Genomic DNA, 19,512 nt, shown 5'->3' with positions numbered 1-19,512 from the left:
GTAGGCATGCAGCAAGAGTAGTAGACTATAAAGAAAAGCACAATGATTGAGCAATAAGTCCAGAAAAAAGATCATAGCATGACCTATGTAGACGTATCACAATTCTGACTAAAAAATACACAAAGCTTATTATCCATTATCTAGTTTCTAACTTAGGCATCGGAGGGGTTTCCGGCACACCCTCGCTGGCTAGCCCGCGTTTGTGTTTTCAGGTAGTAAAGCGATGACGTTTGGAGAAGTGCAAATTTAATCAACAGGATTATACAAGAAGATTATTCTATGCTCGTACACATGGATAAAATAAGTAGTATAAAATCATTACTTTTTTGAAGTTTTCAGAATATTGTCAAATAAATCATAATTGTAAAATTAATATAAATAATATTTCTTACCTACTTCCTTAGTTATGGGAGGCATGACTATTTCATCATATAATTTTCATGAAAAATATAAACAGTATAACTATTAGCATTCATTATGAAAGTAGCAGATATTAGTATTTGCAAGTTATAATATAAAAGAATCATAATTAGAAAATATGATTACTTGGGGTTCTTGCCATTTAGAACATTAGTATTGTTTGTCAATGTGGTGACTCTTGAAACATTTTGGTGGAAGTGAATTGTGATACCCCTGTTCCGTAATATGCTAATCGGTCCTTAATTTAAATATGATTATGTGTTTGATATAATTTTGTGTGCCAATTATGTGAATATATGTGATTTTGAAGTTCTATCTGTTCACCGTAGGAATATCTGTTTGAATAATCTTTTTTGGAAATTAAATTGAGGGCCTTACCGGCCACAGAACCCGGAATTGATCTCGCCATTGTGGTTGGCATAATTTTTAGAGCCTACGGTGAAATTTAATTGAAAATTGATTCTGCTCAATTTAAACTGATTAAATTGATAAATTAAGTACCCCATTATTTTATATTAAAATATTTGTTAGTGGGGCTTGTTGTATATTTGCATTGCACTCTCCTTTAACTCTGTTAAAACTCAAAATCTGAGTTAAACAATTGAGAGTGAGAGAGAGGCCGGCTATAGAGAGAGAAAGGAAGAGACTTGAGCAATTTTTGGCTCTAGCTTGGGAATTTGAAGATTTAACTCAAGAATTGACTAGAATTTGGAAGATTAAAGCTCCTAGGTGAGTAACCAACCCCTAACTCATGAATTTGAGTTGTGATTTCGTGAATTGAAGATTAATTTGTGATCTAGAACATGAAAGGAGTTGGTTTTGATGAATTTGAAGACTATATATGCATGCATGTATGTATTGTTTTGAATTTGCATATTTGAGCTTGAATTACATGACTCATGTTGCAATTTTGGTTGAAATCCATGTATTTGACCATCTTTTCATCATATGAGATGAGAATGAAGGTTATATGTCACATGCATGTACAATCCATGGAAGTAGAAGCTTTGAATGCATGAAATGGTTACATTGGTAATGAGTTGGTGGAAAATGAGCCATGCATGTAGATAAATTATGAAATTGAGCTTCAATATGTTGTAATTCTATGTTTGTACCATGTTAGTACATGATTATGTGAAGTTTGGACCGCAATCATGCATTTAGAGCCTTTGAATGTCGAGATGAAGCTCAAGAACTCAATCTGGAAAACCCAGATTTTCGATGTCCGCCCGAGCGGGTGAAGTGCCGCTCGAGCGGAGAAATCGAGCTCCCATCATTTTCTCCAGACATGGTTCCCACTCAAGCGGGGAGCTATGTAGACAGGCAGTCTGCTCGAACGGCCGAGTTCACGCTCGAGCTGGAATTGAAGGCAACCAGTACTTTCGCAGACCTAAGGGTCCGCTCGAGCGGGGAAGTCCACGCTCGAGCGGGGACCCTATTTTCTGAAATCCTGTTTTTGCATTTTGTGTTCTGTTTTCCGTTCTCTTTCACTTGCAAGCACTCTTAGGCATATGTTAAGCATTGTAAATGAGTTAATGAGATAATAATAAAGCCTAAAGAGGAATATGTGAATTAAAGAACGGATTGAACTGTTAGTGACCCTTTTGTGTTCATGAAATATGTAGGGTCAAGCTCCAGGGCAAATCCACAAGCCGATCACTGTGAGTAATATCGATATTTGAATGATTGTGAATGTCCAATTATTATTCCCTTATAAGCTTTATGAGTTGCTAATTGGGATTGTGGACAAAAGTCTGACAGGAATAAACATAAATGGACCAAAGGTCGTTTTGATAAACATAAATGGACCAAGGGTCGTTTTGATAAACATATATAGACCGAAGGTCGTTTTGACCTATATGAATGAACCGAAGGTCGTCTTGACTTATATGAATGGACCGAAGGTCGTTTTGACATATATGAACGAACCAAAGGTCGTTTTGATAGAAATGAGTGGACCGAAGGTCGTTTTGACATATATGAATGGACCTAAGGTCGTTTTGACATAAATGAGCGGGCCGAAGGCCGTTTTGACACGAATGTATGGACCGAAGGCCGTTTTGACGTAAACGAATGGACCGAAGGTCGTTTCGATATGAATAAATGGACCGAAGGTAGTTTTGATAGAAATAAATGGACCTAAGGTCATTTTGACATGAATGAGTGGGCCGAAGGCCGTTTTGACACGAATGTTTGGGCCGAAGGCCGTTTTGACGTAAACGAATGGGCCAAAGGCCATTTTGACAGAAACGAATGGGCCGAAGGCCATTTTGACATAAATGAATGGGCCGGAGGCCGTTTTGACATAAATGAATGGGCCGAAGGCCGTTTTGACATGAATGGAAATCTAAATGGGCCAAAGGCCAGAATGTTTAGAACTACAGTCACTTGATTTGAATTTCGTATAGTTATATATCTGTTAAATGGAAATATAAATTGGGCCTAAGGCCATTTTGAACATGTTGTTCTACATTGTTATGTAACTTCTGTATTTGATTTGATATTATTCACTGGGCTTTCGCTCACGCTCATTCATGTGTATGTAGGTGAGCCAAGAGAAGTCCAGACCCAGCCTCAGTGAAGTCTGTATGGAACAACTAAGGTTTTGAGAGAGTCAGCCCTTGTGTCTCACGCATGAGACCCGTCTTCGCCTTTTTGTTATGTAATTACATTTTGTCAGGTTGGCGAAGTTTTGTATATGTCTGTTCATAGTTTTTATGGGTTGACTTAGTTTTGGATGATCCTGTCTGTACAGAACCTATGTCACTATGTTTCTGTTGTGAGTTATTAACGTACATATGTATGGTTTGTTTTGATGTGCCATGTAAGCACAGCTCTATGGACCAAGTTTTAAATTGCTTCCGTTTGGCCCCCATTAACTCTGTTAAAATACGTTTGGTTTGGTTTGAGGCCTTAGGTAATCTCATGATTACTGGTCAGTTACGTCCTTAACCCACGAGGGCGGGTTCGGGTCGTGACATGAACACCCTCTAATGTGAAAGGCATAACAACTCCTGTATGTGAACCTAATGAATACAATCTTTCTTTCCCCCTCTCCCCCCCCCCAAAAAAAAAAAAAATAAAATCACAAATTAAGTCAATTGATAGTTAAAAAACACAACAATTTTTTTTTTTTTTGAAAAAAAAAAAAACACAATGAGTTAAAAAAATCAATTACAAATATTTTGCTTCAAAATACAATCTAATCATCATCAATAATGGGTACTTTATGTGAACTAATGAACTAATTACGATCAGTAGTTAAAAATACAATGAATTAAAACCCAATCATAAATTAAGTCAATTGGTAGTTAAAAATACAATCACATTTTTGCTCATAATAAAAAATAAAAAATAAAAACACAGTGAGTTAAAAAGATCAATTACAAATATTTTTTTTTTCAAAATACAATCTAATTGTAATGCCCTCAAAACATGATAAAATTCAACCCAAGATATTCATAATTATAATAGAAATGTTATACTTTCATTTATCAAAGTCCTCATTACAAAAGATATTACATGCATTACACTTTCATAAATGTTCATTCTTGAAACTATAGCATGTAACTCTAATTAATAACAACAAAATAAATGCCCTACCTGCTTACATCTTTCCAAAAGATAACTTGGTTATAACAAAAGAAAGTCATAAGCTCTTTACATTTAAAGCCCTTGTCTTAAGAAGAAAACATACAAACACAGAAATACAAAAATAGAGCCTTCGGCCTTGAAACCTCCCAAGCTATGTCTTTGGAGGCAGCTATAGACACCCCATTTTTGACCGCCCTTAAGACTTGGGCGCCACTGGTTGTTTACTTGGTGATGAAAGTTGTGCAGTTCAAAGGTTTGATTTCTTCAACAAGAGGAGCTTCAAATCCCAACCTCACACCCCTTTTTGGACCAAAGCCTTTTCACTAAAATGTTTTTTAGACCTTAAAATCCTCTCTTTCAAAATATTTTTGAAACAAAGTTCCTACAATGTTCCGAGGCTTGCATTTCGTTAAATGTTGCGCTTTTCGATAAACCGAGCAAGGATAAAGTGGAAATGAATGGAAAAGAGGCGAAATATTTTTAAAAAATATTTCAAAAAACCTTATTTAGGGGTTTGGGGTTGAAGAAAAGAGGAGAGGAGGGAAGAAAACTAGCTGAGGAGAAGTTAGGCATGAATCGGGTTAAACTAAAACTGAGCAGTCTTCACTAAAAAGAGAATAACGTTTTTCACACTTAGAATTTTGATGTGTGGCTGCCACCATTGGAAAGAAGACTTCTGGGGCTTCATTTTAGATTCAAGAATGACCTACAAAGGGGTCCATATGAAGGAGTTATGTCCATTTGAAATTGGACCTAGAGAGCAGATTTTTCTGCCGGCCACTAGTGAAGTGTGCCGGCCATGGATGATGCAGTGCCGGCCATTGATGATCGGTGCTAGCCAAAAATGATCCTTTCCGGCCACCAATGATCCCCTGCTGGCCATTGGTGTCAAAAATTAGATTTTTTGCAGATTTTTACCTCCAGCTGTTTCCAGATTGCTCCAGTTATCCATTTGTTGATGTTTTTAACCTGAAGTCATATATTTCTTTATAGAGAGGCCATTCTCTATGGTTTTCAAGGTTGGAGAGAATTTTGGGAGCCTCTCTCTACAATCCTCTCTCTCTCTACAATTCCATCTCTCTTGAACTTTTGTGCTTAGAAGCTTGCATACTTCAAACTTTAACCTATCAATCCTTGACCAAAGTCAATTATCTTTGGGCTGAGATTCCTTGGGACCTTCTTTGAGCCTTAGAAGGTGATTTTAGCTTGATTTGGTGCCTCATTTGTGCATAAAGTGTGCTTGGCTTCAAGATGTATAACCTTTACCCTTTAAGCTTGTCTTTCATACTTGTTTTTGCCATCTTTTTGTACTGTTTTTAGCCTGGTTTTCAACTACAAAAACCTCTATTTTTAAGGCTTAAAAATGGTGGTTTGAGGCTATTTTGAGTTTAGGGGTGGTCCACCCTTCTTGTCTCTTTGCTTGTTAAGCTTTTGTGCCATCTTTTCATCACTTTCAAACCAACTATTTTGGCCTTTTAACCATTGAAATTCAAGGTTTTTCAGTGGTAAAAACTTTGTTTTAAGGTCCAAAATTTGAGGGGTTAGCCTCCCCTCCTTGTGTCTAGCTTTCATGCCTAGTTAGCTTCATATGTTAGCATGTTTTTGTAGCTTAACTTAGCTTATTTCCAGCATGTTTTTGTCTATGATTTGGGCTACTTTAGCTTTATTTTGAGTTGTTCGTGTTGTATGAGTAGTCTTTTACATGGTTGTAGTGTAACCTCATGTTTTAGCTTATTGTCTAGCTAGTTTTGTCTTCATTCTAGCATGTCTTTCAACTGATTTTGGGCTATAAAAACTCTGTGTTTTGGGGATGAAGCTTGGGTCCAAAGGCCATTAAAGGTTGAGGGGTTGATAACCTTTCTTTATACCTTGTTTTGGAGGCCTTTGCCCTTGTGTTTCCCACCCTTGTATCATCTTTTTCAGAGCTTTTAAACACTATTTTTCAGAGCTATTTCAGTGGCTAAAAACATGTTTTGAAGTCCAAAATTTGAGGGGTTAGCCTCCCCTCCTTGTGTCTTGCTTACTAGTCTAGCATGCTTCATGTTTTAGCCTATTATTCTAGCTTGTTTTAGCTTAATTTCAGCATGTTTTAGGCTTTATTTTGGCATGTTTCAGCTCTGTTTTGGGCTGTTTAGGGCACTTGAGGCTTGCTTTGTATGCTTGTAGTGCAATTGTGCTTAATAGTTTAGCTTGTGCTATGCTTTGGCCTCTTATTCTAGCTATTTTTGGCTTACTTCAAACATGTTTTAGGACTCCTTTTAGGCTGTTTTAGTACTATTTTGAAGTGTTTGTACCTTTTGAGCTTTGTATCGCATGCCTATAGTGTAGAGATCTTCACTAGTTTGGTGTTTTAGGTTGTTAGACATGATTTGCTTGGGTTGTTTGCATGTTGTAGTGTCATTTTGCATGCAATTTCAGCAAATATAATATTTGCAACCTCCCTCATTTCATCACTTTTTCATTTACTTTGAGGGTTGGTTAGCCTTAGGGTTGTGTTTAAGTTTGAGATTGAGATTTGTGCTCAATGGTTTTAATCCTCTTTTGAGGGTTTCTACTAACCAAAGGCATGATCTCTCTCTTGCCTTAAATCCTCCCTTGGATGACACCTCTTCCATTAGAGGACACTCACCTTGGACTAAATCAATTAAAGAATGAGTTAGTAACTTAAAATGAGTAAACAAAAGTGACAAGTAAAACTTGAGCAAGATAAGCATGTTGTGTTGCATTGTATGTGTTTAATCGGACGTTATATTGAACACAAGGAAGATTGGAGCATTTTATACTCAAAGTGATGAAATGAGCCAATCTCCTTGGTCTCCATAGCCCTTGATTGTGTATGATAGGGTGGTGGTCCTTTGAGTCTTATTTGTGCATTTATTGAAATAATACAACTTGGATCTTTGGCCATCATGCAATGAAATTGCTTGATTGGTGGTTTTGGATCCAAGAGTGCCACTCCTTTGAGGTTTTGAGATGATAAGGAGGGGTACAGTACAAATAAACCCTTGGAAAACCCTTCATTTTCCTCTGTTTATGCTCTGTTACAGTGTGGTAAGTTAGAGCACCAGTGGCCGGCAGTGACTCATTCTTGGCCGGCAAGGCACACTTTTGGCCAGCAGGGGCCTGGCAGCAACCATTCATGGCCGTCAGGCCACTGGTGCAATCCTCAGCAGAGATTTGCTAAGTTGGAGCAGAAAGGTTTCGAAGTGTACTAAACCCTGCAAACAGAGCCTCTCAAGAGCAAACCAGAGGGCTTTTCGGGGCGAAAACCGAGCGCATGCATCTTCCATTTTCCGAAACAGAGCTGTGGCCGTGTAGTTTAATGCCTTGCATGTTTTGTTAGTGCGCATTTGCTTTAATTAACTAGTTTGCTAATTAGTTAAGTGTTGTAATAATTAGTAATTAGTTTGCTAGTTATTCATTTGATTTGTAATAATTAGTCTAATTAGTTTAATTAGATTAGTTTGATTAGCTTAGCTTAGATTTGCTTAGCTCTTATTCCTTCGGACCCTCCTTCGCGAGGGCACAATGTTGTAATAAGTGTGCGTGCGTGCGTGTGTGCATGTCTTTCAACCCCACGTCTTTCCCCCTTTTATTTAATCGCTTTTGATGGCTAGATTAGGGATCATATTTCAATTAGCATACCTTATGCTCGCATGCTTGCATCCATTCATTTGAATTGCATACACCGGGGCTCGGAGCATCATTCAAACAGCATTGTATTTCAATACACTTCTTTGAATACGTGTTTCAAAGCATGCTATCAAGGTGTTGCAAATCATTAGGCATCTTGTATAGTTAGGATCATGCATTTTTCTAACTAGTTTTTGTTTTGGCTTGGAGCACTCGGTAAACTTTTACACTTTAGCATACTTGCATGAGTGTAATTGCCATATTGTCGTGTTTCGCATGCTTGCCATGAGGCTATGTGCTTACTTGTTAAACTGCATGAATGCCTGTGGATGAAGGCTTGCTTGTTTGAATTGGAACGATTCAACAAATGTGAGTTTTAAGCCCACTTTGCGAAGTGGGAAATCATGTTTTAAGCTCATCTTGTTTGATGGCAAATCCGCGTTTTAGCCCACTTGAGGGTGGCAAATTCAAACCATTTTCGAAAAACAAACATGACTTGAAAATGTTCCAATTCTTCCGATTTAGTCTATACTTGTTTGTGTGCGTCACATAGTAAAGTTAGATTAATAACCAGATAAGAACACATAAGGTTTATAAAAGAACATATCATGATTAGTAGAGGCCGATCTTTGATCGGGCGAGCGGGGGTGCTCATTTCAAGACCTTCCCCTCTCGTACCTAAGTTCCCGAGCCGAGGCAACTTTGGTGATGACGGACACGTGGCCTTTGGCACGAGTCAGGGTTTCCTAAATTTTTTCAAAAACAAAAATATTTAGGTGGCGATTCTGTAATCTGGTAAAGTAGTCCAGTTTTGGCATTATTTGATTCAAAATCGATTTTCCAAAATGATTTGCCGGATTGGACTCTTTGGTGATTATCAGTTTCACATTGCACTTGTGAGACTAGATTCAGAACCGTAGGTAGAGTCCGAACTATGAGGGCCTTTCTTTTCAAACCCTTTCCGAAAGGCGGGGGCGCGGAAAAAGTCGAGCCCACAGTTTATGGCCACTCTACTGGGGATTTAGAGAACTTGACTTGAACTCATGATATGTTATTTTATCTACACTTATGTGTTTCTTTACATTTACATTTGCATCGGTGCGCCTAAGTCACAGTGTTTGCCATCTGCTATTCCTGAGCTGTTTGCCAGAGGCTTGCTTGGAAAAGCGTGCCATAAGGCTGACTGGTTGTGGACTCTGCCATGATGGGAACACAAACCTTGGATGTGGGCTACCACTACACCGTTTGATCATCCTTTCATTTCTCGGTGTTAGGTGTAAGAGGTATATTAGGTAGTCTTGCTGAGGTACCCTTTTTGACCAATCGGCCTAGTTGCATATCGGAAACCCTAGAGACCATTCCAAACTAGGATAGCTTGCTCACCGAAATGCAAGATTGTATGAAACCACTTGTTTGCATAGTGAAACCCCTAGCTCCTAACGAAACTAGGATAGGGTAACCCTACCTCATCATAGGTGTGTTTTGGCTCTCACTTAACTGGTATGTGCTTTACAATAAAACTGTGTAGAGATGTGTATATCAAGTTCCAAGTTGGTATCTATTTTGGGGCTGAATTCAGTACAGAGCACAGTCACTTAGTTGTGATCATATCCGTTCTAGTGAAATTGGGCTAAGATGCTGTCTGTTTTCTCTTTTGCAAGGTAGTCCTAGAACCATAGCTTCAGAAGGCTCCAATATCCCCCAGGTACTCTGGACTTGTGTCGATAGACTTTGTCAGGTCAGAAATTGTTCAGAAGCAACCTGTGTTTACCTCACCCCCATCGGTTACAAGACGAAGGAGCTTCAGGCAGAATTCACTAGTGCAGTTTCTACAACAGTCACCCCTCAATTCACCTGGGTCTAGTCTGGCCTGGGAACAATTGTCTGCATTCAGCTCAGCATGAGATCAATCACCCATTCCCATGGCTCAGTATCCCCCAGCTAGTGTGGAAGAATAGATACAGCACCTGCAACAGACAATTGGGGCACTATAGTAGGACGCAGTCCGTCAGGCTGAAGTCACGGCTCGTCAGGTCGAAGTGATAACCCGGCTATAACAAAAACAGCCATAGCCAGTCGCAGCTTCTGCATCTCTTACACCTCCCACGGGTAACCCGACACCCGGAGCCACTGCCTGTATTGCTAATGTCCAAGAGACTCAGGGTAATCCGGCGGAGCCAATCCCAAAGCAAGCCTCTAAAGCTCCTGTCTATCAAGTCGAAGCTCCGTTTGAATTTGAGGTTGACCCAACTGCATTTAAGGTCAATAAACTAGAGAAGTTATTCAAACGAGCACAAGGAGTGAACTCCATCCTAGATTTAGAGAAAGAGTATATTGAATCTGCAGTTACCTTACTGGAGCAGTTCAAGATGTCGCATATTGACCACTTCAACGGCTCTGGAGACCCAATGGTGCACCTCAGCCTATTTTCTAATATCTTGAAGCCAATGGGTTTAACCCCAGCCCAGAAGTTGTCACTTTTCAGCCGAACCATGTCTGGGATAGCTGCAATCTGGTATAGGAAATTGGAGAACTCTGTGAAACAGAACTGGGAAGAGATGGCTGAGGCCTTTATTGCTCAATACTCCTATAACACACAGATCGAGGTCACAACTCATGATCTCGAAGTCACTCGCCAAGAGCCAAAAGAGAGTTTCTCAGAGTTCGTGACGAGATGGAGAGCAAAGGCCTCGATGGTAACTACAAGGCCTTCCGACAAAGATCAGATCAGGATGATTGTTCGGAATCTGCATGGCAAGTTACTGCAGAGGATGATCGTTCTACCTCTATTTACCTTTCCAAACCTTCACGAAATGGGGGTTCAAATCGAGGATGCCATTAGACAAGGGATCTTTGTGGAAGATAATGAGCCTTTGAAGAAGAACGTTGTTCGCAGTTCCAATGCTACTACTAATGGTAGCCCAACTGCGGAATGCTCAGAAGTAGACACTATCACCACTCCTTCAATGGTCAAAAACCAACCACTTCGACTAGGCCTCAAGCCCAAAGTTTCCATCCTCTTTACATGAGTCTCTCTGAAGCTTTGAAAATACTGCGAGAAGAAGGGTATTTAGAGCTCCTAGAACCTTAACCCCTTCCAAATCCTCTTCTACCAAGATATGACACAGCTAAATACTGTGCCTATCATCAACAACACGATCATGATGCGAACCGTTGCATCCGTCTTTGTCATAAGATTCAGGATCTTATTGACGAAAAGACCATAGCTCCACCAAAAGGACCTCGGGCTAGTACTGACCCGTCACCTCTACATCTCAATCTAATCCATACACTCCCATTCACCTACAACCCCAACATATACATCACCCCCAGTCCATTTGCCCAAGCCTGAGGTGTTCATTCTAGAAAGCACGAACTTGTGCATGATAGATGCACTCGAACCCCAATCATCTCAAACCCATGAGCCCACTACTTCTGAGCTGATGAGAATGATTAAAGATCTTCAAAGAACTGTGGAAGATTTGGCCTTTGGGATATTGGCTCCGTCATCGCCCATATCACATGCCAAAAATTTCACGCCAAAAGGCCCCCCAATCTTAGGGCGAGCTGTGGTTGAAAGTGGCCAACCTAAAGCTATCTCAGGTCTGGACAATGACATGTCGACAACAACTGGGCTCCGCTCTGATATAGCAACCCAATTCCTTGGCAAAGTGGAGGCAAGTGATAAGAACAAGGATGGGGAAGGCATTGGTCCCTATGAACATCTTTAGTGGGCTATTGAGGCTTTGAGGGCCGAAGGACTGAACAAACAGCAAGTGCTCGCAGTTGTTGCAAAAACTGTGGATGACACTTTTGTCGCCCAAGTTAAGGGCATTTTGAATCAAGGGGCAAGCCAGGAAAAGGGATATCATACCAAAAATGCCCCTTTCAGCTCCAATCCTACACTCGAAAGAGATAATCAAACCCAGTCAGCACCTGCCAACCCCTTTGCTGGTACATCCAACACTCCGCAAACCTCAAAGCACCAACCGCGAGGCCAGAGGGTCTTCACCCCGCTTTACATGTCCTTATCCAAAGCCATGGACGTGTTGATCAAAAAGGGCCATCTCAAACCCTTTGAGCCTAGGCCTCTCCCGAATCCCCTTTCAGCCAAGCATAATCCGGCCAAGTACTGTGCCTTCCATCAACAAACCGGCCATGACACTAACAGTTTCTTTCGTCTTCACCATGAAATACAAGATTTGATTGATAAAGAGGTCATCATCGTACCAAGTCCTGCAAAGTCTATTGGTACTGTATCGATGAACTTAGGAGATAATGTGATTATGTGATCGGGGGATCAACCACCTGCTGATGGTGCTCATTTTACTCCAGATGTAGTGGATGGCACGCACTATTTTGAGCAATTTGCGAATGCTGTTTATTGTACTTTCTGACTTGGGTATTGGGCCAATTTTGTTGTTTTGTGTTGAGTCTATCTTTTGTATGGAGTCTGTCTTGTTGTGTCGGAGTCAGGTGATTTCGAGGATGTTACCTCAGACATCACTATCTGGTTTTGTGTTTGTCTTTTACACTTTCTTTTGCATCTATTTCTGCCATTGAGCCAGTTGCGGTAGAAGATCTGAATGAAATGACAAAGATTTTCATTTACTTTTCTGTGCCTTGAAATCATTGCATTGGCCTAAGTTTTTCAAAACTTTTCTAACACTATGATGAAAACAAAGAGGAAGAAATTTGTCGGGATTTGCAAAAATTTGATCAATTGAGAGAAATAGAGGCATGCTAAGTCCTTAATGAATGAGATCATGTTTGTTAATGTGAGTACTGAGAAGGATTCTGGCTTGATCTAGATTGGTTCTGCATTGTCTTCAGAAGAGACTGAGCAACTAGTTGCTTTCTTAAAAGATTTCAAAAAAAATATTTTTCGTGGTCCTGCGAAGACATGCGTAGAATTGAGCTTGAGATTGTGTAGCATAGGATCACTCTCAGCCTCAAGACTCGACCCTTTTGCTTTCAAACCTTGAACTTTGATTCAGAATGTTCAACGATCAATTACTAAGGCTTGTATGGCTGAATTGGAAGCAACCTTTGAACTAGGGGCAAGAAGGTCAGATCGAGAGGATCAGATGTCATCAAAGGAAGCTTGCAAAGCTGGATGGGAAGCAGCCCTTGAACTAGGGGCAAAAATGTCAAATGTGCTTGAAGATTCAGAAGATGGGTCATTCCGCAAACCAATGAAGACTGGCAAGAAAGCCAAATTTCGAAAGCTGAAAGAAGAAAGTTTTTGTTGAAGGACAATCAAGTTCCTATCCACAACACTAGGGGCAAATTCAGACCCGAATTTGATGGGCTCTTACATCATCAAGATCATTGGGTCACAATCATTCTCGTGGATTTAGATGGCTTAGAGATCCTATGGTCGATCAGTATGGACAAGTTAAACTTTTCTATCCCTGAGAGGCTCGCTAGGCCAAAAACCCAGAAGGGCGACCCAGGCAAAAGTTAGAGCAAGTAAAAAAAGAAAGGAAACAAAAATAAAAAAATGGAAAGGAAATGAAAAAATGAAGAAAAATGAAGAACAAGAAAAACGAAAATAACAAAGAAAAATGAAAAGAAAAATAGCTCGCAAGATTAAAAACTCGAAAGGGCGGCCTTGGCAAAAGTTAGAGCGCAAAAGGAGAATGTGAATACCCGAGTGCACCTTAACCCGGAACTATGTACGGCCTGATTCCCAAGTTTGGGATACGTACGCAACTTCATCCTGAAGTCCGGGCCCAATCCTTTTCAGCCTGCTTAGCTCATCCATGTTGATTGGTTTATCCTTGTTTAAACTCGGCTATCTTATCCATGTGCAAATTGGCTCAGCTTCATTCAAAATTAGACGGTCATATTCCGTTAAGAAGATTCAGCTGCAAGGCAAATCAAGTTCAGATCTGAGATTGTGTATGTCAAGGGTTAATTCCATGTTGGTCGAGCAGTGGCCATTTGCAAAAATAGCTTTTGGGAATTTTTAATGAGGTTGACTAATTCTCTCGAAAATTATCTTTTTTTTCCAAACTGGACCATTTCTTAGACCCAAAAGGGAAAATTTTCAGTGCTCACAACCTGACTTGCATGATTTCAAATCAGAAAATTGAACAAGTATGTTAATCTAACTCTCATGTTGATCAAAATTGTTTTAGCAGAAAGCTAAAAACAAAAAATGGTCAAAATAATGAACTAGGGGCATAGTTGAGTCAGGTTTCCTGTCTTTTTCCCATTATCAATGCACTCACTGGGAAGGGTGCAACTGAAGTTAGCAACAGAGGGCTGAAAGCTCTCTCATCCTCTAAACAATGAGGTATCAAGCTGAGTGCAAAGCACGAACTGGAAATTGAGCGACATGTTTGTTTCCTTCATCCGGACAATCACACCCAAATTGACATCTCACCCGGAATGGGGACGTAGAAAACGCAATGTGTCAGACGAATCAATTGTATGCCTGGCCGGTAGGATATGCTGTAATTCATCTCGGTTAAGCTAAGCCAAGGGCATCGTCAACCGATGTCAGATGCAAATTTACTGCACGTCCAATCATATCACAACCCCTCTGTGAGAAAGCTCACTAGTTGTGAGTGAAAGAAAGAGAATTTAGTAGAATTCCAGGGGCAAGAGCCCACAACTTCTTACTTATCCATCAACCACCTAGGAGAGGGATAAAAAATAAGAGAGATTGAAGAATAGAGAGATGTGCACTGAGAGAAAAAGTGAGGAAAGGGCTTTCAAAAAAATAGAGATTGAGTGCCAGAGTGATGTAAGAATCACAAATAAGAAAGGGTGGGAAACAATATTTGGAGAAACAAGCTCCTCATGAGTTGAGAGATCTCCTACCGATGATAGCAGAGTATCCAAGTGTTGTGTGTGTGTTTTTGTTTGTCTCGATTCTTGTTTTGAGTCGTTTCGAGTGTCAATGCTTGTGTTTAGGTTGTTTTACCTTCATTTTCTCTTTGTTGAGTCGTGGTATACTGTAGTCGGTCGTAGGCTTAATACCCTATTAAGAACTCATTTCTCAATTTCAATTTCAAAATAAATCATTTTGTGCTCAGAGTGCTGTGCCGTTCTCCACATTTGTACAAAACAAGATTCTTTCTTTCATAAACTACAGGGTTCAACCCAGGTCATGTAAGAATAGTAGAACAAGGACCTATCTGAAGCTATATAGGTTCTGGACTACAAAGCAAAAAAAAAAAGAGGGAAAATTGGGAGCATCTTAGTGTGTTTCAACTTCAGAAATTTCCGTGACTGCATTCTGGGTGTACCTCTTTAGGCCTTATCAATGCTCTGAAGTATGAGTGTGCCTCTACCTCAAGCTCAAGCTCAAGCCTATTTCAAGCCATAATGGCGATCAGAAGTGCTCTCCTTGAGCACCATTTCCTTGCCAGAGGCATCTTGGCTGTGTTCGCAATGAGTTCCTAGGAGACCAACTGCGACGGTGGAAACTAGAGTTCGAATGGCGATGCCTAGAATGCAAAGGTTCAGAATTTCCAAGACTAAAGTCTAGTTTAAATACCCAGGGGCATATCCTTGGCTTGAAATCTATATGGCAACCCCATAGATTGAGATAGCATGTGTGCGCCTCAATTCTAGATACTGAACCAACCTAGTCTGTCACCCCGTTGGAGAATAAGGAAAGTTGTGAATATGATCAGGAAGAAAAGCGGCATCCGTGGCTTCTACATGAAGAACCCTTGTCAGCATTTCAGGACCTTTGTACTCAGAGTTGAAGGTAAGAGTTCAAAGAACACAATGTAAGAGTTCGAAGAACACAAAGGGGAGATCCCTGTCAGAGTAAAGCAGTTCATCACCACTCACCCCATGAGGTGCTATCTAAATCGGCGTTTTGTTTGTTTTTTGCATTCCCTAAGCATCATGCACTACATTCTTGTAATATGTATCATATCATCGCACTTATTGCATTTATTTGCATCTTGTGTTATCTTGTATCATTTATCCTTTTACGTTGAGCAGCTTTTTGGATCGTTGTCCCCGGGGCTTTCTCAGGTTGCGTGGAACGCGCTCCTAATTGGTTTGATTTCAGACCTCTTCTCACAATTTCAGTGTGGTTAGAGTGTTTCTTTCCTCACACGGTTTCAACGTGTTTGGAATTTTTCTCAGGACGCATGGAACGCGCCCCTGAGTAGTTGTTTTCAGACCTCTTCTCACGATTTTAGCGTGGTTAGAGTGTTCCTTTCCCCACATGATTTCAGCATGTTTGGAATTTATCTCAGGTTGCGTGAAATGCACTCCTGATGGCTTTTTTTTCGGACCTCTTCTCACGATTTCAACGTGGTTAGAGTGTTCATTTCCTTACATGATTTTAGCGAGTTTGGAATTTATCGTAGGTTGAGTGAAACACGCTCCTGATTGGTTTGTTTTTGGAACTCTTCTCATGATTTTAGCGTGGTTAAAGTGTTCCTTTCCTCATATAATTTCAGCGTGTTTGGAATTTAATATGGAATTTACTTTCAATTTTGGAACTTGTGTATTGAGTTGATAAGAGGAAATGACCAGAAAGTGGGTCATGGTGATGGCATGGAATGGTTTGGTTATCATTGTGGTAAATGGGTTTTAACTTAGTTTTAAAACTTGATTTGAAATTTCAGGGACGAAATTCCTTAAGGGGGTGAGGTTATAGCATTTTTGGTTTAGACACTATTCATTTTGTATTTTCGACTCGAGATTCATAACCTAGCAAGGATGTTCATGTTTTTTCCCCTTATTCTTTCTTAAACTTGATTGTTAGAATGTAGTTGTCGAGTTTGGAATAGGTTGGTTGCTTGATTTTCAAACATTTGTTGCCCAAATTTTTGCTCCTCCGCTCGAGCGACACTTCTTACACTCGAGCAGGCTGTGCAAACTCTCAGTACTTTTGCAGGTATGCAAAACTACTGGGAGAGTGTATCCTACGCTCAAGTGGCGTTTCCTATGCTTGAGCGGGTATGCGCTCGAGCTGCCATTCTTGCGCTCGAGCAATGTTCTTCTGTTTACAAAACTACTGGATATGTGTATTCTGCGCTCGAGTGGCCATTTCTTGCGCTCAAGCAAAACAACTTATTGTGTTTGACACTCAAGCGTCAACTTTTGCCCTCAAGCGGACTGTGCATATATCAATTCGTGACAGTACCTTTTTACATCACTTTTTAACTTCTTTTTCCACCAAAACCCTAGATCGAGACTCTCTCTCTCTCTCTCTCTCTTTCTCTCTCTTTAAGACTCACCTTCTCTCTACATTTTCACCTAGATCTATTGATCTCTATACCTGTGTGCCTTTGTTAAAAAGGTAAAGCACCTTAAGTGCATCATTTTGATCCGAATAGGCTTTGGTTTCGACATCTTTAGAGTTCCTCCTTTGCTTTGCTTGTCTTTTCTCTTTGAAGTAGGGACTCTCTACACTCTCTATGAATTTTAACTTTGTCATTTTCTTGATGTGTGAGAAATATTGGGTTGTGAAGGAATTTTAACAAACCTAGGATTTGGGGTTTTATAATGGATATCTTAGAAATGGTTATGGGAATAGATATGACCTTGGGTTATGCTATAAATGGTCAATTTTTGGTGATTAGGATAAGGTTGGAAAAAATAGGAGTTTTGCCCTAAAATGTTCAAGCAATTATTTTGCATAAATAATGAAATTGGGAATGGGAAATGAAAATATGAAATTAGATGAATGGTTATATAAATGGTGAAGTTGGATGTATATCACCTCCCGCCTATGGAAATTTGAATAATTTATCTGTTGAGAAGATTGTATATCTGTTTAGAAATATCTGTTTTGGGCTATCGGTGGAGGATAGCTATGATTGTTGTAGAAATTGTATGAGGATTAGGTAAATTGAAACCAATCTCTTATTGATTGTCATTGAAAATGACTGTGTTTAATACATTGTATATGTATAATGTTTGGAAGGAGAAAGGGGATAGACTCCATTGAATTAAGTTAGCATGTGCGTCCAATGTGAAAGTCCCGAAAACATTGTGTATATATGGGTGCCAATTCCCACAAACAAAATTTTCGTAAAATGGCAAATTAAAGTGTTCATGTGTAATGGTTGTGTGGTAAGAAAACCACTGAGTTATAATCTCAGTTAGGTTGTCTAGAAAAAAATGAATATGACTCATGAATTGAGGAGATATGAAATAAAATTAAACGAATTGATATTAAATGGATTAGGATATCACACTTAGCATAACATGGATTTGGGAAGAAGAGTTGTAAATGATTTTATTTTGAGCATTGGCCTTATGCATCATGCTTATAACCTTGTTAAAGTTCATATATTGTGCTAGATTGTTTTTACTGGGCTTTGGCTCACTCTATTTGGGAAAAACCATTTTCAGGTGTTGATGATATGCTTCCGCCAAGGCAGTAGCTCAGAGGGATTAGGAGCAAGAGCTTCAATTATCTAATATGTATTTTGTGTAGCCAAGGGCTTTAGATTGTGTTAAGTTAGGCTCACTTTTGTTATAACCAAGAACTGTCTTGGAAAGATGTAAGCCCGTAAGGCATTCATTTCGTTGATCACTTAGTTTCATGCAACATGCTATAGATTTAGGGTAGAGCTTATGAATGCGTAATGCATGTGCCCTTTTGTTACTGGACTCTGATTAATGAAAGTCGAATACTCTGTTTATGTCTTTTTGTATTAGTCTTTACAATTGAATTATTGTATTATTTTTGAGGCGTGACATTTTATAATACAACATTTTCCAATAGAAAATTACCAACTTCTAAGGTTTTCCAACTAGCTAGACTTTTCCATTTTTTTGAAAGGATTTTTCCAAAAACAACACTCTCACATATCAACATAGCTCATATTCCTAATACTATCAAAAAGAGAGTTCATCTTTCAAATATAACATCTAGAGTTTAAAAAACACACAATCATGGTTCAAAACTACAAGATAGGTTCCAAAACCACATAAACTTGCAAAAATGTATATATAACTCAAAGAATATCCTTGCCTCAAGCTTGGAAGAGGGAGAGAAGAATAACCCTAATTCTCAACGTTGACGAAAACTCGATTCAACCGGAGAGAATGTAGCCCTCACCGCCTTCTTTGATTTGGTGTAAAAAGCCCTATCAAACTCTTGTTAATCTATGCAAGATCTTAGAGAGAAGTTTCATATTTGGTGGGTTTGTAGAGAGAATGGAGAGTAAAAATGAATATAGAAAGAGAGAGAGAAAGAGCTGAGAAACAAATGGCCAAAACACCTTTTTAGCATCAGTTTTGAGGAGAATAGCACGAAAAAGGAGATTGACACGCCGAAATCTGCACATACAGTTTGAATTCTGCACGAGCAGTTCCAAATCCGCACGAACGAATTTTCTGCCCAGAAAATCCTCTCCTCTGATTGAATTTGCACGAGCGGTTTTGCCAGCCAAAGCAAAAAATTGATTTTACCCCTGAAACAAGTTCTAACACTCCAAACTCCAAAATTTTAAATCTAGAAACATTAAGAGAGGTTAAATAAGAGTAGAATAGAAGCTCAAGGACTCAACACGCTAATTCAAGACACCAAAAGCAAATCAAACTAATTGAAAATGCAAAATCGGTCAAGTCACAAACCAGGGCATCACAATTGCACCATCACTAATATTTACAACACTTGATGAACATTGACTCTAATTTGACTCGAACCAATAAGTGCAAGAAGGAAGATTTATAGCGATCTTGATTTTTCCTTCAGTGTTTATTGTATTCCGGACTCGGTTCCATGGATGTGTGTTGTGTCTTTATCGCATCTCTGTTCTTTAATTATTTGTACTTGAGTTTGGATTGTGTTGGGCAGGTTTGAAACAGGTTGGTTGTGTTTCGAAACCAAGAGTTGATGCCCAGATTTTGGCCTTCACGCTCAAGCAGGGT

Source organism: Camellia sinensis, chromosome 10, assembly GCF_055761805.1.
Source record: "Camellia sinensis isolate YWXY chromosome 10, ASM5576180v1, whole genome shotgun sequence".
Lineage (NCBI taxonomy): Eukaryota > Viridiplantae > Streptophyta > Magnoliopsida > Ericales > Theaceae > Camellia > Camellia sinensis.
Note: the sequence above shows the minus strand (reverse complement) of the source record.